The 20,208-nt window shown below is 47.3% G+C and overlaps 1 protein-coding gene across 1 annotated transcript in view; it reads left to right on the forward strand.

The window, feature by feature from the left end:
• Positions 1-20,208, forward strand: part of plxnb3 (plexin B3) — a 90,014-nt gene that overhangs the window by 18,728 nt on the left and 51,078 nt on the right. The window lies entirely within an intron of this gene.

Here is a 20,208-nt window from a genome sequence, read left to right on the forward strand (position 1 = left end):
AACACACAATAACACACAATAACACACAGTAACACACAGTAACACAGTAACACACAATAACACACAGTAACACAGTAAAACACAATAACACACAGTAACACACACAATAACACACAATAACACACACAATAACACACAGTAACACAGTAACACACAATAACACACAGTAACACACAATAACACACAGTAACACAGTAAAACACAATAACACACAGTAACACACAATAACACACACAGTAACACACAGTAACACACAATAACACACAGTAACACACAATAACACACAATAACACACAATAACACACAGTAACACAATAACACACAGTAACACACAATAACACACACACACTCCACAGCCTCTCCACTTGTCCTTCATCCTTTGTTTCCAAACCCTCTAATACCTGAGACACACAGAGACCACACCCACAGCGCTCTATGCAGTCTAGTATATATCACAATATAATAGAATGTAGTTTCTGCTGCCTCAGATTTTAATGGTCTGGTTCTCCTCCAGGCGGGGGGGGGGGGGGGCAGTGAGTCTGGGGGCAGCGGGCTGGTTTCCCCCTCAGGCTGCGAGTTAATAATGGCTGCCTGCGGCTCTGCAGCACAACACCAGCTGCTTCTGTTGGCCGTGGAGGCTGCTGGTTCAAATCTGCCGGCAGGTCGTCCTCCTGGTTACCATCAGACCATCAGAACCATCAGAACCTTCAGACCTTCAGACCATCAGACCATCAGACCATCAGACCATCAGACCTTCAGACCATCAGAACCATCAGACCATCAGAACCATCAGACCATCAGAACCTTCAGACCATCAGACCATCAGAACCTTCAGACCATCAGACCATCAGAACCATGGACCTTTAGTTAGCCGCACTGTGACCCATCAGGTGCAGGAACACTGGAAACACCATGCTCTGTCCGGCCCAGTTCAGCAGAACCTCAGTGGTTCTGTAAGCAATGGGACCTGGCTGGAGAAGGTTCTCCGCCCTGCAACCCTGAAAACATTTAACTCCACACAAGGAAAGGTGCAGACGGGTCAGGAGAAGAACAAGCAGCCGGCTTCCTGGAACCTGAGGATGCTTTTACACTGACAGGCTGTAAAATTCTGTGTTTGGCCATAAATCTCTGCAGACTGAATTTAAATGGGACGTTAATACAGAAATCTGAAATCACATCATGGACACCAGCTGCTCACACACGCGCTTGTCCTGCTGTCTCCCTGAGGACACTTGGACACATCGGGTCTGAACCAAGTCCGGTTTCTGACCCAGAACCAGGACCCTGCGTACGGTCTGACCGAGGCTGTTTCTGATGGAGGGACCCGCGAGTGATGAATACTGCATGAGGCTCCTGATGGGACACACACACACACACACACACACACACACACACACATAGACACACACACACACACACATAGACACACACACATAGACACACACACACACACACACACATAGACATAGACATAGACACACACACACACACACACACATAGACACACACACATACACACACACACACACAGACACACACATACAGACACACACACACACACAAGCGTTTCACGTCACATTAAACATTCGGCGGTTACCGTGACAACCTAAACTCACCTGCTGTGACATGTCAGCTGTTAACCAATCAGATAACAGGACGCGCTGTGAAAGACACGGATCAGGCTGATTGATCAGAACCAACTGGAACCGATCAGAGGCGATCAGTGAGATGCTGACAGGATGCTGGTTCTGGTCCTGGTTCTGATTCTTTAACCAAGCAGCAGAAAGTCAGAGGTGGTTCTGGTTCTAGCAGTTATACAAAGCTAGAGATGGTCCTTATTGTGGTTCTGAATGTTTTTCACAGTAAAATATAAGGAGGGATCTGCAACTGATATAAGGAGCGACTGATCGGATCAGAACTCTCAGGGTTCTGGTCAATGTTCCAGGGCTTCTGATCATCTGATGGTTAAGGAAGAGCAACCTGAGGGGTAGCTGTGGAACCAGAACCAGCTAGGACCAGAGGACAGGTCTACGGCAGGTGTACTGAGGCCAGGTGAGGGGGAGGAGCTAGCTCAGAGAACACTCAAAACCAGAACAGAACTACAGAGTCCAGTTTTAATCGACCAGAGGAACACACAGAACATTACAGAACCCTCCGCAGCATAATCTCTGCTTGATCTGGTTGGTTTGTTTCATCGGTTCTACTGGGTTTGGTCTGGTTCTGCTGGGTTTGGTCTGGTTCTGCTAGGTTTGGTCTGGTTCTGCTAGGTTTGTTCTGGTTTACTGGGTTTGGTCTGGTTCTGCTGGGTTTGGTCTGGTTCTGCTGGGTTTGGACCACCTTAGTGGGTTTGGTTTGTTTTACCGGTTCTGCTGGGTTTGGTCTGGTTCTGCTGGGTTTGGTCTGGTTCTGCTGGGTTTGGTCTGGTTCTGCTGGGTTTGGACCACCTTAGTGGGTTTGGTTTGTTTTATTGGTTCTGCTGGGTTTGGTCTGGTTCTGCTGGGTTCACCTTAGTGGGTTTGGTTTGTTTTATCGGTTCTGCTGGGTTTGGTCTGGTTCTGCTGGGTTCACCTTAGTGGGTTTGGTTTGTTTTATCGGTTATGCTGGGTTTGGACCACCTTAGTGGGTTTGGTTTGTTTTATCGGTTCTGCTGGGTTTGGTCTGGTTCTGCTAGGTTTGGTCTGGTTTACTGGGTTTGGTCTGGTTCTGCTGGGTTTGGTCTGGTTCTGCTGGGTTTGGACCACCTTAGTGGGTTTGGTTTGTTTTATCGGTTCTGCAGTGCTTTTATTGTTCCTGTCACTGGAGCAGCTGGACCTGTCAAAGGGGTGTGGTCTCAGAGTTTCTACCCTATTAAATATTAATGAGTTGGCCCCGCCCTCTCACTGATAGGCCCCGCCCCTCCAGCTCTCTCTGAACAATGACAGCTGCTCGCACGCCCTTTCTCTCTCCCTGCTGTCTCAGTCTGTTGTTGGGATGAAAGAAACACGAAGGTGAGTCTCTCTCTCTCTCTGGGTCTTTCTCTGTGGGTGGGATTGTCTCTCGCTCTTTGATTGGTCTGATTGACAGCTGCCTCGTTAACGAGGATCTGAGTTAATTAGTGATTTAGATTCTGAGCTTTTAATCTGAAAAGTTGAGGGGCATCGAGTCAGCTGTTCAGCTGTGTGTGAGAGAGACAACAACACACAGCAGTGTCTCCTGTTGGACCTCTTTGTGTTTCAGTTTGTTGAACAGCACGCCCCTCAGCTTTTATTTTGAAAGGCCGGTTTCAGCGCAGCTCTGTGGTAAACTCTGGGGCTGAACCAGAACTTCAGTCTGGGTCGTTTCAGCAGACTGTGTTCACACTGAGACTATGAAAGGGTTCTGTACCTACTGGAAGATGTTCTGATGGAACCATTAGGTTCTGGTTTCATTGTTTTCAGCTTAATAGATGCTAACTCTCTGTGCGCTCTCTTTAGAGTAGACGTGTTCTCTGTGACTCCTCCCGTGTTGCATGGTGAGATGGTTCTGCAGCTGTGTTCTCCCTGGTTCCTCTGAGTCAAGTCAAATTTATTTACCAAGTGCTGAACAATAAGAGGCAAAGCAGAGATTAAAAGTACATAAAAACTATTTATTCTAAAAATTCAATTCAATTTCATTCATGTAGCACCAATTCACAGCCCATCATCTCACGGCTCTTTCCAGAGTTGGATCAGATGCTCCGGCCACGTTGGTCCAGAGTTTGTCTCTGAGGAAAGCCAGCAGGTTGCATCCATCACTAACCTGCAGCATCACTTCTCCTGGATGAACATGGAGCCATTGAGCTGCTGGCTTTGCAGCAATCCCTCATACTGAGCATGCATGTAGCAACAGTGGAGAGGAAAACTCCCCTTTAACAGGAGTGCAGTGATACAGGAGTACTTTCTATGTTAGATGGTAATGGCAGGCTAGCTCCATAGGTGGCTGTGTGGAGGAGAGAAACTCTGATTTAGTTTTCAGGTCTAGACGATGAAAAAAAGCTCAGTTAGTTGCAGTAAAAGCTCAGCCAACAGCTGTCACAGTGTAATAAATGGACCAAAGCACAGGTAGAGTGGATAGACGATTTATTGAGAATAATAACAAACTTACAGGCAAGCAAAAATGAGGATCCGGAACAGCGGTAGCATAACAGAAGACCTGGCAATGGGTGTGAGTGAAGTGGCTGAATAAATAGAAAAGGGGGCAGAAGGAAAGGCAGGTGTAGTAATTAGTGCAGGATATCAAAGTAATTAAGTTGAAGGAGAGAGAGAGAGAGAGCAATGAGGTGGCAAACACAGAACCTAACAAGGAATAAAGAGGATGTGAAAAATAAAGTATCTAGCTAAACTAAAGGCAGGAAGATAAGGATCTGACTGGAGCAAAGGCAACCTACTAAATAATAAAGAGCAGAATATAAATGGCAGGAAACAAGAAGAAAAGGACAGAACCTACCAACAAATAAATAGTACTAAAAGATTTAAAACATAAACATAACGGGATGATCCTCAGGAGCCTGAAATCAACCTGGGGATCGTGACAACACACAGGAGAGACACAGAGACACAGAGACTCAGAGACTCAGAGACACAGAGACTCAGAGACTCAGAGACACAGAGACACAGAGGAGAGACACAGAGACACAGAGACTCAGAGACACAGAGACACAGAGACACAGAGACTCAGAGACACAGAGACTCAGAGACACAGAGACTCAGAGACACAGAGACACAGAGACTCAGAGACTCAGAGACACAGAGACACAGAGACACAGAGGAGAGACACAGAGACTCAGAGGAGAGACACAGAGACTCAGAGACTCAGAGACACAGAGACACAGAGACACAGAGGAGAGACACAGAGACTCAGAGGAGAGACACAGAGACACAGAGACACAGAGGAGAGACACAGAGACACAGAGACTCAGAGACACAGAGACACAGAGACACAGAGACACAGAGACTCAGAGACACAGAGACACAGAGAAGAGACACAGAGACACAGAGACACAGAGACACAGAGGAGAGACACAGAGACACAGAGGAGAGACACAGAGACACAGAGGAGAGACACAGAGACACAGAGACACAGAGACTCAGAGACACAGAGACACAGAGACACAGAGACTCAGAGGAGAGACACAGAGACACAGAGACACAGAGGAGAGACACAGAGACACAGAGACTCAGAGACACAGAGACACAGAGACACAGAGACACAGAGACTCAGAGACACAGAGACACAGAGAAGAGACACAGAGACACAGAGACACAGAGGAGAGACACAGAGACACAGAGGAGAGACACAGAGACACAGAGGAGAGACACAGAGACACAGAGACACAGAGGAGAGACACAGAGACACAGAGACACAGAGGAGAGACACAGAGACACAGAGACTCAGAGACACAGAGACACAGAGACTCAGAGACACAGAGACACAGAGACTCAGAGACACAGAGACTCAGAGACACAGAGACTCAGAGACACAGAGACACAGAGACTCAGAGACTCAGAGGAGAGACACAGAGACACAGAGACACAGAGGAGAGACACAGAGACTCAGAGACACAGAGACTCAGAGACACAGAGACACAGAGACACAGAGACACAGAGACTCTGGACCAGCAGATGGTCTATAGACCATTTTCCACTGAAAGCCCCAGGATCTGGTTTCCTGGTTAGGGTTAGGAAAATAGGTGCGTCTGCCTTTTCAGCGGGTCATTTATTTAATTCAGCCTAATGATGAATGGGGCTTGAAAGGGTGACCTCAGAAATATTGAATTTGTTATCATGAGCTCTTAAAGGTACGTCTACACTGAGTGCAAACAAGGCAAATGTCTCGCGTCGATCACCTCGTCTCTCTCTAGCAAACAACACGGCGAAATGTTTCCCCGGTTGGCTTCAGCGCGTCGTCAAATAGAAGGACGTCTATCCGCTTAGTCTGTTCAACTAAGCATGGGGAGATGGATTTACTGAGCGAGTCACCGTGCAGGATTGTGGAGAGCTGAGCAACGCGTGGGCTTCCCTGGTCCACCAGGTCCTCAGAGATGCAGCCGGTTCTGCGCGTACCTCCAGCGGTACTTCTGTCCAGGAACCAGCATCAAGCGCTCTGTCCCCCCTGCAGAACGCCTTTCCATCTTTGGTCAGTAAATCCATCATTGCTCAATAGAAATATAGCCTAATTAGTCTAAATATCTAACATATTAAGAACATTTTCACACTTCAATAATTTGGAGAGGAGGACCCTTAATGTGACGTGAATTGACATAAAAGTTCAGATTGTTGAATTTTTCACTTCACTGTATTCACTTTATTCGCCCAATAGGGCATTCCTCAAATTACGTCACATTTTTCCAGAGACAGGCCGGGAAAGCAGAAAATAGGCTCAGACATGATGGAAGTGTAGAGGTGTACTTTCTGGCTGAAAATATCTAAAATGAATAGATTTGTGCGCTCGTCTCCTCCTAACCCCTCTGGAGTGTTTGGTTCTGCTGCACACATGAATCCCACCCTTTCAACAATCCTGCTGCTTGTTGAAAAGTCCTACCAGGACCAGGACCAGGACCAGGACCAGGACCAGGAGCTAACGCATGCTAAAGGGGCTGTAGGGTAAAGGCTGATCTGCCTCGTCATGTGAGAGGAGAACTCAACAAATCAACAAATCTAGTGAGGAGGTTCTGCAGCTGTTCTGTCTGGTTCTGCTACAGAAATAAAGGGGAAGCAGCTGCAGAGAGGTGTGATGTTGTTTCCTGGAGAAAACCCAGAAGCTGTTATGGTGTGAAGGTGTTGCATCTTCTGACTTCCTTTGGTGACGGCGTTTCAGAGACAGGATCTCTGAGCGGGGAAGATGATCAGAACCAAAGCGGACTCTGAAGTGAGTCTGCCTCTAACGAGCTGAGCATCAGAACAGAACCTGCTGCAGGTGCGTTGACCTTTGGTTATCATCTGCTCACAGATGTTCTGTTTAAATTCTGCTGGTTCTTGTGGAATCATATCTGCTCCACCTTTGGGCTTAGATGTTTTCTTAGTTAACAGACACCGCAGGTTTTAATGTTTACAGTCATATTTCTAGATTTTAATTTGTTCCATCAGAACATTTAGCCTCCATCTTGTTCTGTCCCGGCTGACCTGGAGCGGTTCTTTACCTGCCTTTGCTTCATCTCCAGGTTAAAGTTCTCAGTCCTCCTGCTGGACAGATAATGTCAGATCTGAGGACTGCCTGACTGAGCGTTGGGACATCCTGGTTCTGTTAAACAGTCTAGAAACATTAGAACGTCTTGTAATAAACGGCTTCAAGGGAAGGAAAAGAAATGCAGAATCAGCCTTTAATTTGTACTCCTGAAACAAATACGTAATAAGTCTAATTGTTTAGAGGAGTCAGCAGTTTTCAGAAGGAGCTGCCAGACCTTAACGACAGGAAGCATGTCTCCAATCAGCTGGAACCATGAAGAAGGTTCCTTCAGGAAGGGAAAGGAACACAGAGCGTGGAGAACGTGTTGGTTGTCCTCAGTCAGCTGATTCCAAACGGAATGTTTGGGCTGAAAAAGGAAAGATCAGAGCTTCAGGGCAGAGAACCTTCCAGCTTTCCTTTCAGGAAGGTAACTTGTCTTAGTGTGTATTTGTCTGAAGGACCTCTGTGTCTCTGAGCTCTTGGTTCCTCTCCATCTTCCACAGGAGATCCCTGATTGTTTCCAGTGGGTTCCACATGGAGCTCAGAGCTGGATGTGGGGGAACCACCACTTCATCTCGCTGCACTCATTCACGTTGGGTTTAACTTTGTTAGGGTGTGCTGCAGGTGTGGGCGGGGCTTATGGATCTACCACTGGGTGGGCGGGGCTAAACGTTCAGCAGCAGGTGTGGGCGGGGCTTATGGATCTACCACTGGGTGGGCGGGGCTAAACGTTCAGCAGCAGGTGTGGGCGGGATGAAGGCTGTTCATCTTCCTCTCTGCTCCTCCTCCTGCTGCTGGTAATCCTCAAAGAAAGAATTAATAGAACTGTTTATGTGCTCCAGATAGAGAACCTGAAACATCCCCAGGGTTCTGTAAGACTGGTCTCTTCTTAGGGTTCTGGGTTCTTGGTGCTCTGATGGACCTGCAGTGCTTCCTGTTGGGTTCTGCTGCAGTGCTTCCTGTTGGGTTCTGCTGCAGCGTTTCCTGTTGGGTTCTGCTGCATCGCTTCCATTTGGGTTCTGCTGCATCGCTTCCTGTTGGGTTCTGCTGCAGCGTTTCCTGTTGGGTTCTGCTGCAGCGCTTCCATTTGGGTTCTGCTGCATCGCTTCATGTTGGGTTCTGCTGCATCGCTTCCTGTTGGGTTCTGCTGCAGCGTTTCCTGTTGGGTTCTGCTGCAGCGCTTCCTGTTGGGTTCTGCTGCATCGCTTCCTGTTGGGTTCTGCTGCAGCGTTTCCTGTTCCTCTTGGGTTCTGCTGCAGTGCTTCCATTTGGGTTCTGCTGCATCGCTTCCATTTGGGTTCTGCTGCAGTGCTTCCTGTTGGGTTCTGCTGCAGCGCTTCCATTTGGGTTCTGCTGCAGTGCTTCCATTTGGGTTCTGCTGCAGTGCTTCCTGTTGGGTTCTGCCGCAGCGTTTCCTGTTGGGTTCTGCTGCATCGCTTCCTGTTGGGTTCTGCTGCAGCGCTTCCTGTTGGGTTCTGCTGCAGCGTTTCCTGTTGGGTTCTGCTGCATCGCTTCCTGTTGGGTTCTGCTGCAGCGCTTCCTGTTGGGTTCTGCTGCAGCGTTTCCTGTTGGGTTCTGCTGCATCGCTTCATGTTGGGTTCTGCTGCATCGCTTCCTGTTGGGTTCTGCTGCAGCGCTTCCTGTTGGGTTCTGCTGCATCGCTTCCTGTTGGGTTCTGCTGCAGCGTTTCCTGTTGGGTTCTGCTGCAGCGTTTCCTGTTGGGTTCTGCTGCATCACTTCCTGTTGGGTTCTGCTGCAGCGTTTCCTGTTGGGTTCTGCTGCAGCGCTTCATGTTGGGTTCTGCTGCATCGCTTCATGTTGGGTTCTGCTGCATCGCTTCCTGTTGGGTTCTGCTGCAGTGCTTCCATTTGGGTTCTGCTGCAGCGCTTCCTGTTGGGTTCTGCTGCAGTGCTTCCATTTGGGTTCTGCTGCATCGCTTCCTGTTGGGTTCTGCTGCAGCGCTTCCTGTTGGGTTCTGCTGCAGTGCTTCCATTTGGGTTCTGCTGCAGCGCTTCCATTTGGGTTCTGCTGCAGCGCTTCCTGTTGGGTTCTGCTGCAGTGCTTCCATTTGGGTTCTGCTGCAGCGTTTCCATTTGGGTTCTGCTGCAGTGCTTCATGTTGGGTTCTGCTGCAGTGCTTCCATTTGGGTTCTGCTGCAGCGCTTCCTGTTGGGTTCTGCTGCAGCGCTTCCATTTGGGTTCTGCTGCAGCGTTTCCATTTGGGTTCTGCTGCAGTGCTTCATGTTGGGTTCTGCTGCATCGCTTCATGTTGGGTTCTGCTGCATCGCTTCCTGTTGGGTTCTGCTGCAGCGCTTCCATTTGGGTTCTGCTGCAGCGCTTCCTGTTGGGTTCTGCTGCAGTGCTTCCTGTTGGGTTCTGCTGCAGCGCTTCCTGTTGGGTTCTGCTGCAGTGCTTCATGTTGGGTTCTGCTGCATCGCTTCATGTTGGGTTCTGCTGCATCGCTTCCTGTTGGGTTCTGCTGCAGCGCTTCCATTTGGGTTCTGCTGCAGTGCTTCATGTTGGGTTCTGCTGCAGTGCTTCCATTTGGGTTCTGCTGCAGCGTTTCCATTTGGGTTCTGCTGCAGTGCTTCATGTTGGGTTCTGCTGCATCGCTTCATGTTGGGTTCTGCTGCATCGCTTCCTGTTGGGTTCTGCTGCAGCGCTTCCATTTGGGTTCTGCTGCAGCGCTTCCTGTTGGGTTCTGCTGCAGCGCTTCCTGTTGGGTTCTGCTGCAGTGCTTCCTGTTGGGTTCTGCTGCAGCGCTTCCTGTTGGGTTCTGCTGCATCGCTTCCTGTTGGGTTCTGCTGCAGCGCTTCCTGTTGGGTTCTGCTGCAGCGCTTCCATTTGGGTTCTGCCGCAGAGTTTCCATTTGGGTTCTGCCGCAGCGTTTCCTGTTGGGTTCTGCTGCAGCACTTCCTGTTGGGTTCTGCTGCAGCGCTTCCATTTGGGTTCTGCTGCAGCGCTTCCATTTGGGTTCTGCCACAGCGTTTCCTGTTGGGTTCTGCTGCAGCACTTCCTGTTGGGTTCTGCTGCAGCGTTTCCTGTTGGGTTCTGCTGCAGCGCTTCCTGTTGGGTTCTGCTGCATTGTTTCCTGTTGGGTTCTGCTGCAGCACTTCCTGTTGGGTTCTGCTGCATCGCTTCCTGTTGGGTTTTGCTGCAGCGTTTCCTGTTGGGTTCTGCCGCAGCGTTTCCTGTTGGGTTCTGCTGCATTGTTTCCTGTTGGGTTCTGCTGCAGCACTTCCTGTTGGGTTCTGCTGCATTGTTTCCTGTTGGGTTCTGCTGCAGCGTTTCCTGTTGGGTTCTGCTGCAGCACTTCCTGTTGGGTTCTGCTGTTGGGTACCTTTTGAGTCGTCAGCATGTCTGTTGCCATGACAACTGTTTCAAGAGCATCCTGTGATCCAAAGGAGATTTGGGAGTAGCTGCTTTCATGAACAGGTTCAGGTGAGCTTTACAGAGGTCAGAGGTCAAACACGTAGACTGTCACACCTGGGGGGGGGGGGGGGGGGGGGTCCTTCCTCTGACGGTCTGCAAGGGGCGCCAGCATCTCCAGGGAAAAGGTGTTACTGTGCTGGAGTCAGGTGATGGAAAAACACGCCGACACTTGTAAGCCAACACACACACACACACACACACACACACACACACACACCAACACACACACAAAGACACACACGCACACACACACGCACACGCACACACACACGCACACACACACACACACACACACACACACACACACACCAACACACACACCAACACACACACACACCAACACACACACACAGACCGAACACATTAACATGAGGACGGTGATGTGTGATCAGTGCAGGAAGGTTGATGGTCGTTAATGATATTGATACTGATTCCATCACTGTGTGTGTGTGTGTGTGTGTGTGTGTGTGTGTGTGTGTGTGTGTGTGTGTGTGTGTGTGTGTGTGTGTGTGTATAGTATCAAAGTCTTGTAGTTATTAATATTTCATGTCCGCAGTGATCAGTATTCAGTCTGTGGAGCTTCAGAGCTGCAGCAGCTGCAGAGAACTGAAGCAACAAAAACATACAGCTGCAGCTCAGAGCCAAGAAAGTTCTGGTTCTGAAATAATTTCCCATATTCTCTTTGGAAACGGTTCTGCACAATTATAGTTTAATGTTGGAGATAAGGCATGGCAGTACGAGGAACACTCTGTGAGAACCCAGCTAGTGTCAGAACCAGCGCCCCACAGCATCCAAGGACCGGTTCTGTTCCTCGTGAATGAACCGTCTGACAGGAGCTGGGATGAAGCTCAAATGATTTTACAGTTCCACATCAGAAACTTAACATTGGGTAATAAAGGTTTCTTGGAGGAGATTGGGTTCTCTGCTGTTCCCACCTCTGGGGAGAACCTCTGATGCGTTTACCCGAGGCACCAAGAAGATTTAGTCCAGATCAGGCTCAGAGTCAAGAATGGCAGCTCTGCCGCCTCGTCGTAGACGGACTGTTCCTGTGTCAATCATCTGTCTCTAGATCCCAATCTTGCAGTTTCTCTAGGAGTTTGAGATGTTCTGGTGTTTATCTGGACTTTACCTCTCGGTTCCTGAGGACCAGTCCAAAAAACACTGAGTCCCACTGTGTGGCATCAGCGTTGTATTTATTATCTAAAAAGAGAAAACTACAGTCCACAGGAGAACCGGTTAAATCCATCGGTCAGAACCCTTAGAACCCTGAAGGCCCTCACTCTTCCTCAGTGTTTTTGGGATCCAGTCTGTCTTTGAGGTTCTCTTGAGCTAGAGATCCCAGGCTGGACCATTTCCAGCTACAAGTCTGGTTCTGAGAACAGCTAGTAATGTTCTGACCGGCCCAGAGGCAGACCACGTCAGTTTTGGGATCAGCTGGGGGAACATCCTCACTGCTTACCCTCAGATTCCACCTAAGATGCTGCAATCCTGTCTGAGACTCATCATCAGAACCATTCCCAGTCCACATGAACGGGCCGACTTCAAACAACTCATCGTGCTCCTGCTGCCACGATCGGCGTTGCCACGGCGACAAATTAACTTCCTGTTGGGACCCTGATGGCTGCGGTGTGTCGCTTTGGAGACGTTTTTAAAAAATTACTTTTTGTCCTGTGACGACTGAAATCCTGCTGAGCATTAACGTGTTTGAGTCTGAGTCGTCAAACAGGCGTCCTCCGCCCTGAACACTCCGATACACACACACATATTCATGAGCTCACCGGGGGAGACGGAGCGTGTGCGCGAAGAAAGCTGAAGAACATAATCCTGAAGCAGGAAGACAAAGGCGGAGAAAACAAAGAGAGCAAACAAAGAAAACTGCTACTTCTGGGCGGAGTACTCTGGAGTACTGAGTACTCTGGAGTACTTTGGAGAACAGTATGCAAGATTCTTGAGTACTGTATGAAGGACAATTTAGAGTACTGTGGAATACTGTGTGCACTACATCATGGAGTACTGTGGAGTACTTTGGAGTATTGTATGTACAGGGTTTCCGCGGGGCATTAAAAGTCATTAAATAATTTTTTTTTTAAATTAAGGCCTTAATTGGCATTAAAAGTAATTAAATGTGATTATCTGTGGCATTTAAAATGCCTTATTTTTTTCTAAAAAAATATGGTTTCCTCAGATATATTATCAGATATAACTGATTCCGCGTATTTGCACTGAACTGATTCCGGTTGATCGTAAAGCCGTTTGTTTTTATAATGTTCAGAAAAGGAGCTCGAGGCGGAGAAAGAGCTAGAGAATGGCAAAATGCAAATTTCAACAAAAGCAGATGGAAAACGAGGAATTGGGGACATGGCTGCAGCCTGTGGACGGTAAAGATGACGAAGGATTTTGCCGTGTTTGTAAAAAAAAAAAAGCTGCATGTTATTTTAGGTCCCGTGTCACCGTGGTCCCTTTGTCATTTGTAGAATTTACTACAAAAAAACAGCATCTGAAAATGCCGCCTTCTCTGCGCTCACTGTGTATATTTTCGCTCTGCAGCCACTCGCAAGCATTTTTTCTTCTTCTTGAGTTTATTGGCAGTTGGCAAACATCTTTTCAGTGCGCATTACTGCCACCAACTGGTGAGGAGTGTTCGTCAGCCAGCATTGACGACTGCCTGCATGAGGTACACAGCTTTGTGACATAATTGTTTTCAACAGATGAGCCGCATCAGATGCATCAAAGAGCCACATGCGGCTCCGGAGCCACGGGTTGCCGACCCCTGAGCTAGACCTTGGGGTGTAATTACTTTCATCTATGTGATCTCTGCTCTGTTTCTCAATAAAGTGCTGGAACTTGATCACTTCACCGTTTCCTTATTCAATAAGTCTGGGAAGTCAATTATTGTTTGATTTTCCTACCACAGTCGTCCAGGAAGTTTCTACTTCACTGTTGCAGATTCAGCTTTACTGACTTTTTTACATTGCTCTCAAACATCAGTGTCGTAGCGTTAGCTTATACATAGCATTAACTTGTAGATAGCATTAGCTTGTAGGTAGCGTTAGCTTGTAGATAGCATTATGTTTTAGATAGCGTTAGCTTGTAGGTAGCATTAGCTTGTAGATAGCATTATGTCGTAGATAGCGTTAGCTTGTAGGTAGCATTAGCTTGTATGTAGCGTTAGCTTGTAGATAGCATTATGTTGTAGATAGCGTTAGTATGTAGGTCGTGATAGCATTAGCTTGTAGGTAGCGTTAGCTTTTAGATAGCATTATGTTGTAGATAGCGTTAGCTTGTAGGTAGCATTAGCTTGTATGTAGCGTTAGTATGTAGGTCGTGATAGCATTAGCTTGTAGGTAGTGTTACCTTATAGGTAGCATTAGCTTTTAGATAGCATTACCATGTAGGCAGTGATAGCTTGTAGAGAGCATTAGCTTGTAGGTAGTGTTAGCTTGTAGATAGCACTGATCTCTATTATACACTGGATTGCTGATTTTCCCGAAAAACTGAAGTCACTGGCCGCCATCTTGCTACTCTCTACTCTCACAGAACCCCATAGGATTTGGTTGCAAGAACAAGCAGTTTTCTGGCTGTGTGAAAACGTTTCACAGGTAATTCTACAGTCGGTGGATGTACTAACACTATCAACTACTAGGAAATTAGGTGCTGAAATATTTGACATGTTATTCGTATTAAATATATATATATATATATATATATATATATATATATATATATATATATATATATATATATATATATATATATGCAGGATGCGATTTGTTGGGGAGGATGGGGGGATTTCACCCCCTTCTGGTTGTGACGTCCCCCCCTCTGGTTATTCGTGTTTTATCCCTGGGGGGGATACATTCCTCCCCCTTCTGATCTGAATCAGTCATATTATCAGGGGTTTAATGTTCTCCGTCGCTGTGAGGGACTTTCGTCATTTGGAAAATGAGCGCAAAATGTTCCGTGTAGACTTTTTATTCAAGATTTTAAACAGAAGCTGCGCTTAACCAATGAAATCTGGCAGAGCTAGGACATTAGCCAATCAGAAGGAGAGTAGGGCGGGTCTTTGCAAAGCGCAAATCTACCAGTGTGAGGTTAATCGGTGTTCAATCATTTTAACTTTTAAAAGAAAATCTCAAACTGACCACAGATGCATGAATGAAAGTAGCGGTAGTCAAAGGTTTTCTTTGGTTTTATGTAAACCAGCAGGTCAGAAAGTTCAGTGCATAAAACAGCTGACAACAACTTCCCTCGGTAAGTGTGTCTGTTGCTGTTATGTTTTATTTAAAACTGAAAGAGTAACGCTGTAGCTCGGCTAATTTAGCATGAAGCGCTTTTCTTTTAAGAAGAAGAAGGAGGGTTGGAATGTGAAACCATGTCCCGGTTTGACTGGGTCTGATTCGGAAAAAGTAAAAAGAAATCATAAATATTATTCCACCTGCACTTTTCTGTAACAAAGAAGGTCGTGGAGGGGCTGTTGACCATGTCCAGCAGTCAATGAACGAGAGGTGGGGACACAGAGTATATAGGATTGATTTATATTGAATGTGACAGTAGAGTTAATCTACAGGTGTGAAGAAGATGATGTAATGATGCAAGCTGCTGTCTTTTGAATTAGCTGCAGTTTATGGAAGGTTTTGAAATTGTAAAGTGGAAAGTTGAATGGACTGTGGACCAGTTTGGCAAAAGTGCGAAGGAAGAACTTGATGCTGGAAATATGAAAGTTAACCAGGTGATGTTCTGGATGTGGAAAGTGAAGGAGATTATGCAGAGGGCTGTCCTTGATGGTGCAAAGGCTCTGAATCTGAAAGGTGGCAGAGATACAGGAATTGTCAATGGAACTATCAGATTTGGTTAAAGTGGACTTGTTACAATAAGCAAATGAGGTTACTAAGGTGGCATGACGTCCACGGCCCGGGAATATTTGGGCTGACAAGAAAATGTTTTCAGTCAAATTGATTGTTTTTGCTTTAACCCCTGAATATGATGGATTTTTCAAAATTGATATTAATACATGTCTTGTGTCCTTCACATTTGTAAATTAATTTTGTTGTTTGTATTTAAAGAGTAACTTATTATTACATTTTCTGCTCAAAGCGGTTAAAGTAAATTAATACCCACTCCAGAGTCCCGACAGTAAATGGTGCATGTTTAAAAACAAAAGTCTAACCTACTGGACTAGCTAGCTACCTGAAAGAGCACCTGCTAGCTAACCATTATTAATAAAACTATATATATATATATATATATATATATATATATATATATATATATTAGTGCTGTCAAACGATTAAAAATTTTAATCCCGATTAATCGCATAAAGCTCCTCGTTAGGATAGTTAACTCGAGATTAATCACAAATTAATCGCATATTTTATCCTTTTATTTCTGAAAGTGTAATAGTCTGTTTGGGCATTTTAATATGCAATTTTGCAATAAATGACACTAATAAAATACATGCTTGTACAAAAAATATTTTTATTTTGTTATTTTTCAAGCACTTTTCAGAATTGGAATGAAAACATCCTGGTGCCAAATGTTAAACTCTGGACTATAATGGCTAAATGACTAATCATGACGCCCTGATGTTTACACAATGTGTAAACAAAAGTGTAAATAAATACCTGTTTTCATGCCGATATATTTTCTTTGCCTCTTAAACAAAGATAGACATGGTATTATGCACAAACATATAAATTAATAAAAATTGTACATTTCAATAAAGTCATAAGTTTTGTTCATTTCTTCACTCTCTCTCTCACACAAATACTTTTTCTGAGCTTTCACACCAACAACCATAATTTCTTTGAATATTTTTGCTTGCTGTTTCTATCCATATTCATAGAGTTTAAGCCTGGAAAAAGGTTTTAAATTTCCAGGTCATTCCAGTCTTACACTTTGCTTGTAACTGGGCAGGAGCTTAATACCCTGAATGAGACTGTTTAGCAACTGTTTAGTAACTCCAGGTCCTTCGTTTGGCAACGTAATTCAGCCTAGTTTGTCAGAGACAACAAATTAATAAGCATTAAAGTACGGTTTATGGGTTGGGTTTCTGCAATGTTATCAGCGTGTTAAAAGCTCATCTTCAGAACCAATGTCTGCTTAAAATGGTGATCTGCACCAAGTAATCTACTTTCAGCAGTTATCACCGGTTATTGCACCGTAAACTGCAGAAAATACGTGCAGAGCTGCTCTGTCTGCCTTTACCACCGTCGGCTCCTATGGCGGAGGGATATTTCAGCTGGATACACTCAAATGTAGTGCAGGCAGTTCTCTTAATAACCCCTATTTCGTCACTTATTTTAGAGCCCAAATAAGCGATTTCACTTTCAGAAACTTGCCCAAAAAAAACGCAACCCATGACTCATGAAATTGAGAAGCGCTTTTAAAAAAAAGCCCAAAGTCGCTTGTGTCCGAGGGTAAAAGAAACTTTGCGCTCACGCGCAGCGCGGGTCTGTTTTGCTACAGTTTTCTAGCACTCTTGAAACTACGGAAAGCGCCGAGGGTAAAAGAAGCACAGTGCGGAGAGCGCGGCGGGGGAAAAACATTAGGGAACAGTGTGTGTGTTTTGACGCGCGATTAACGGCGACAAAAAAATTGTCGGCGTTAAAATGGGTTTACGTTAACGCCGCTAATAACGCGTTTAACTGACAGCACTATATATATATATATATATATATATATAAACAATATGCAAAATATTTCAGCACATGACTTTCTCAGTACTTGATAGTTTTAGTACACAACATAAAAGTATATGGCATTTGACATTTTAAAGGTTTTAAGCCCCCCCCCCCGAACATAAGAAAATCGTTGTTGTTGTAGCGCTCATATTCCCTAGTTACTGGGGGGAAATAGGGAGTACCAATATGGCGGCTGGTGGCTTAAAAGCGACTCGTTCTAACAGTGGCTATTAGCACTCCAGTGTATAATAGAAATCAGTGGTAGATAGCATTAGCAAGTAGGTAGTGATAGCTAGTAGGTAGCGTTAGCTTGTAGCATTGCTCAGCATTTTGTTTTTTCTTGTCAGTCTGCCTTATAGGGAAAGTTCCTCTAAACAAAGTTTTTGTGTTTGCCATGTTTATAAAGGGACTCTTGTGTTTTTCTGGCTGAAGATGACATGTTAGCAGAGTTTAAGCTTCCAGCAGCTGATCGTTGTTGAGCTGCAGGGAGGCTGAGAGTTTCTGTCGTTGCAGCACTTCAATCCGAAGAACAAATGGGTCGGTTGATATCAATCAAGACACAGATGAGTATCTTTGAATAATTCATTTATTAGTATTATATCGAGATATCGATTATTTTGACGACCGCTGATCTGATACAAAAAAAGCTAAAGAAAATCTCCGTCCGTCCGTCCGTCCGTCCGTCTTCTTCCGCTTATCCGGGGTCGGGTCGTGGGGGTAGCAGCTTCAGTAGGGAGGCCCAGACGTCCCTCTCCCCAGCCACTTGGGCCAGCTCCTCAGGAGGAACCCCAAGGCGTTCCCAGCAGAGAGACATAGTCCCTCCAGCGTGTCCTGGGTCTTCCCCTGGGCCTCCTCCCGGTGGGACGTGCCCGGAACACCTCACCAGGGAGGCGTCCAGGAGGCATCCTGACCAGATGCCCGAGCCACCTCAACTGGCTCCTCTGGACGTGGAGGAGCAGCGGCTCTACTCTGAGTCCTCCCCGGATGACTGAGCTCCTCACCCTATCTCTAAGGGAGAGCCCAGACACACTACGGAGAAAACTCATTTCAGCCGCTTGTATCCGGGATCTCGTTCTTTCGGTCACGACCCAAAGCTCGTGACCATAGATGAGGGTAGGAACGTAGATCGACCGGTAAATCGAGAGCTTGGCCTTTTGGCTCAGCTCTCTCTTCACCACAACGAATCGGTACAGCGGTACAGAGACGCAAGCCTAAGGCCACCAAAACGGATCCCCTCAACACCTTGGCTGCACCTAGAAATTCTGTCCATAAAAGTTATGAACAGAATCGGTGACAAAGGGCAACCTTGGCGGAGTCCAACTCTCACCGGAAACGAGTCCGACTTACTGCCGGCAATGCGGACCAGACTCTGACACCGGTCGTACAGAGACCTGACAGCCCTTATTAAAGGGCCCGGTACTCCATACTCCCGGAGTACCCCCCACAGGATCCCCCGGGGGACACGGTCGAATGCCCTGAACCCCTGAATAGACCTTACCAGGGAGGCTTAAGAGTGTGATTCCTCTGTAGTAGGAACACACTCTCCGGTCCCCCTTTTTAAATAGGGGGACCACCACCCCAGTCTGCCAATCCAGGGGAACTGCCCCCGATGTCCACGCAATGTTGCAGAGCCGCGTTAACCAACACAGCCCCACAACATCCAGAGCCTTAAGGTACTCAGGGCGAATCTCATCCACCCCCGGGGCCTTGCCACCGAGGAGCTTTTTAACAACCTCGGCAACCTCAGCACCAGAGATGGGAGAACCCGACCCAGAGTCCTCAGGCTCTGCTTCCACAATGGAAGACGTGTTGGTGGGATTAAGGAGGTCTTCGAAGTATTCCGCCCACCGAAACACAACGTCCCGAGTCGAGGTCAGCAGCACACCACCCCCACTGTAAACAGTGTTGGTACTGCACTGCTTCCCCCTCCTGAGACGCCGGATAGTGGACCAGAATCGCTTCGAAGCCGTACGGAAGTCTTTCTCCATGGCCTCTCCGAACTCTTCCCACGCCCGAGTTTTTGCCTCGGCGACCAGCCGAGCCGCCTGCCGCTTCGACTGCCGGTACACATCAGCTGCTTCTGGAGTCCCACAGGCCAAAAAAGCCCGACAGGACTCCTTCAGCTTGACGGCTTCCCTAACCGCTGGTGTCCACCAGTGGGTTCGAGGGTTGCCGCTGCGACATGCACTGACAACCTTGCGGCCGCAGCTCCGACTAGCCGCCTCAACAATAGAGGCGTGGAACATGGTCCATTCAGACTTAATGTCCCCTGCCTCCCTCGGGACGTGTTTAAAGTTCTCCCGGAGGTGGGAGTTAAAGCTCCACCTCACAGGGGACTCAGCCAGACGTTCCCAGCAAACCCTCACAGTACGTTTGGGCCTGCCCGGTCGGACCGGCTTCCTCCCCCGCCATCGGAGCCAACTCACCACCAGGTAGTGGTCGGTGGAGAGCTCCGCCCCTCTCTTCACCCGAGTGTCCAAGACACGCGGCCGCAGGTCAGATGAAACGACAACAAAGTCGATCATTGAACTGCGGCCTAGGGTGTCCTGGTGCCAAGAGCACATATGGACACCCTTATGCTTGAACATGGTGTTCGTGATGGACAATCCATGACGAGCACAGAAGTCCAACAACAAAACACCACTCGAGTTCAGATCAGGTGGGCCATTCCTCCCAACCACGCCCCTCCAGGTCCCACTGTCATTGCCCACGTGAGCGTTGAAGTCCCCCAGCAAAACGAGGGAGACCCCAGGAGGGGTACTCTCCAGTACCCCCTCCAAGGACTCCAAAAAGGGTGGGTAATCTGAACTGCCGTTTGGCGCATAAGCGCAAACAACAGTCAGAACCCGTCCCCCCACACGAATGCGGAGGGAGGCCACCCTCTCGTTCACCGGGGAAAACCCCAACGTGCAGGCACCGAGATGGGGGGCAACAAG

Source organism: Fundulus heteroclitus, chromosome 1 (assembly GCF_011125445.2).
Source record: "Fundulus heteroclitus isolate FHET01 chromosome 1, MU-UCD_Fhet_4.1, whole genome shotgun sequence".
In the NCBI taxonomy this organism is placed as follows: Eukaryota; Metazoa; Chordata; class Actinopteri; order Cyprinodontiformes; family Fundulidae; genus Fundulus; species Fundulus heteroclitus.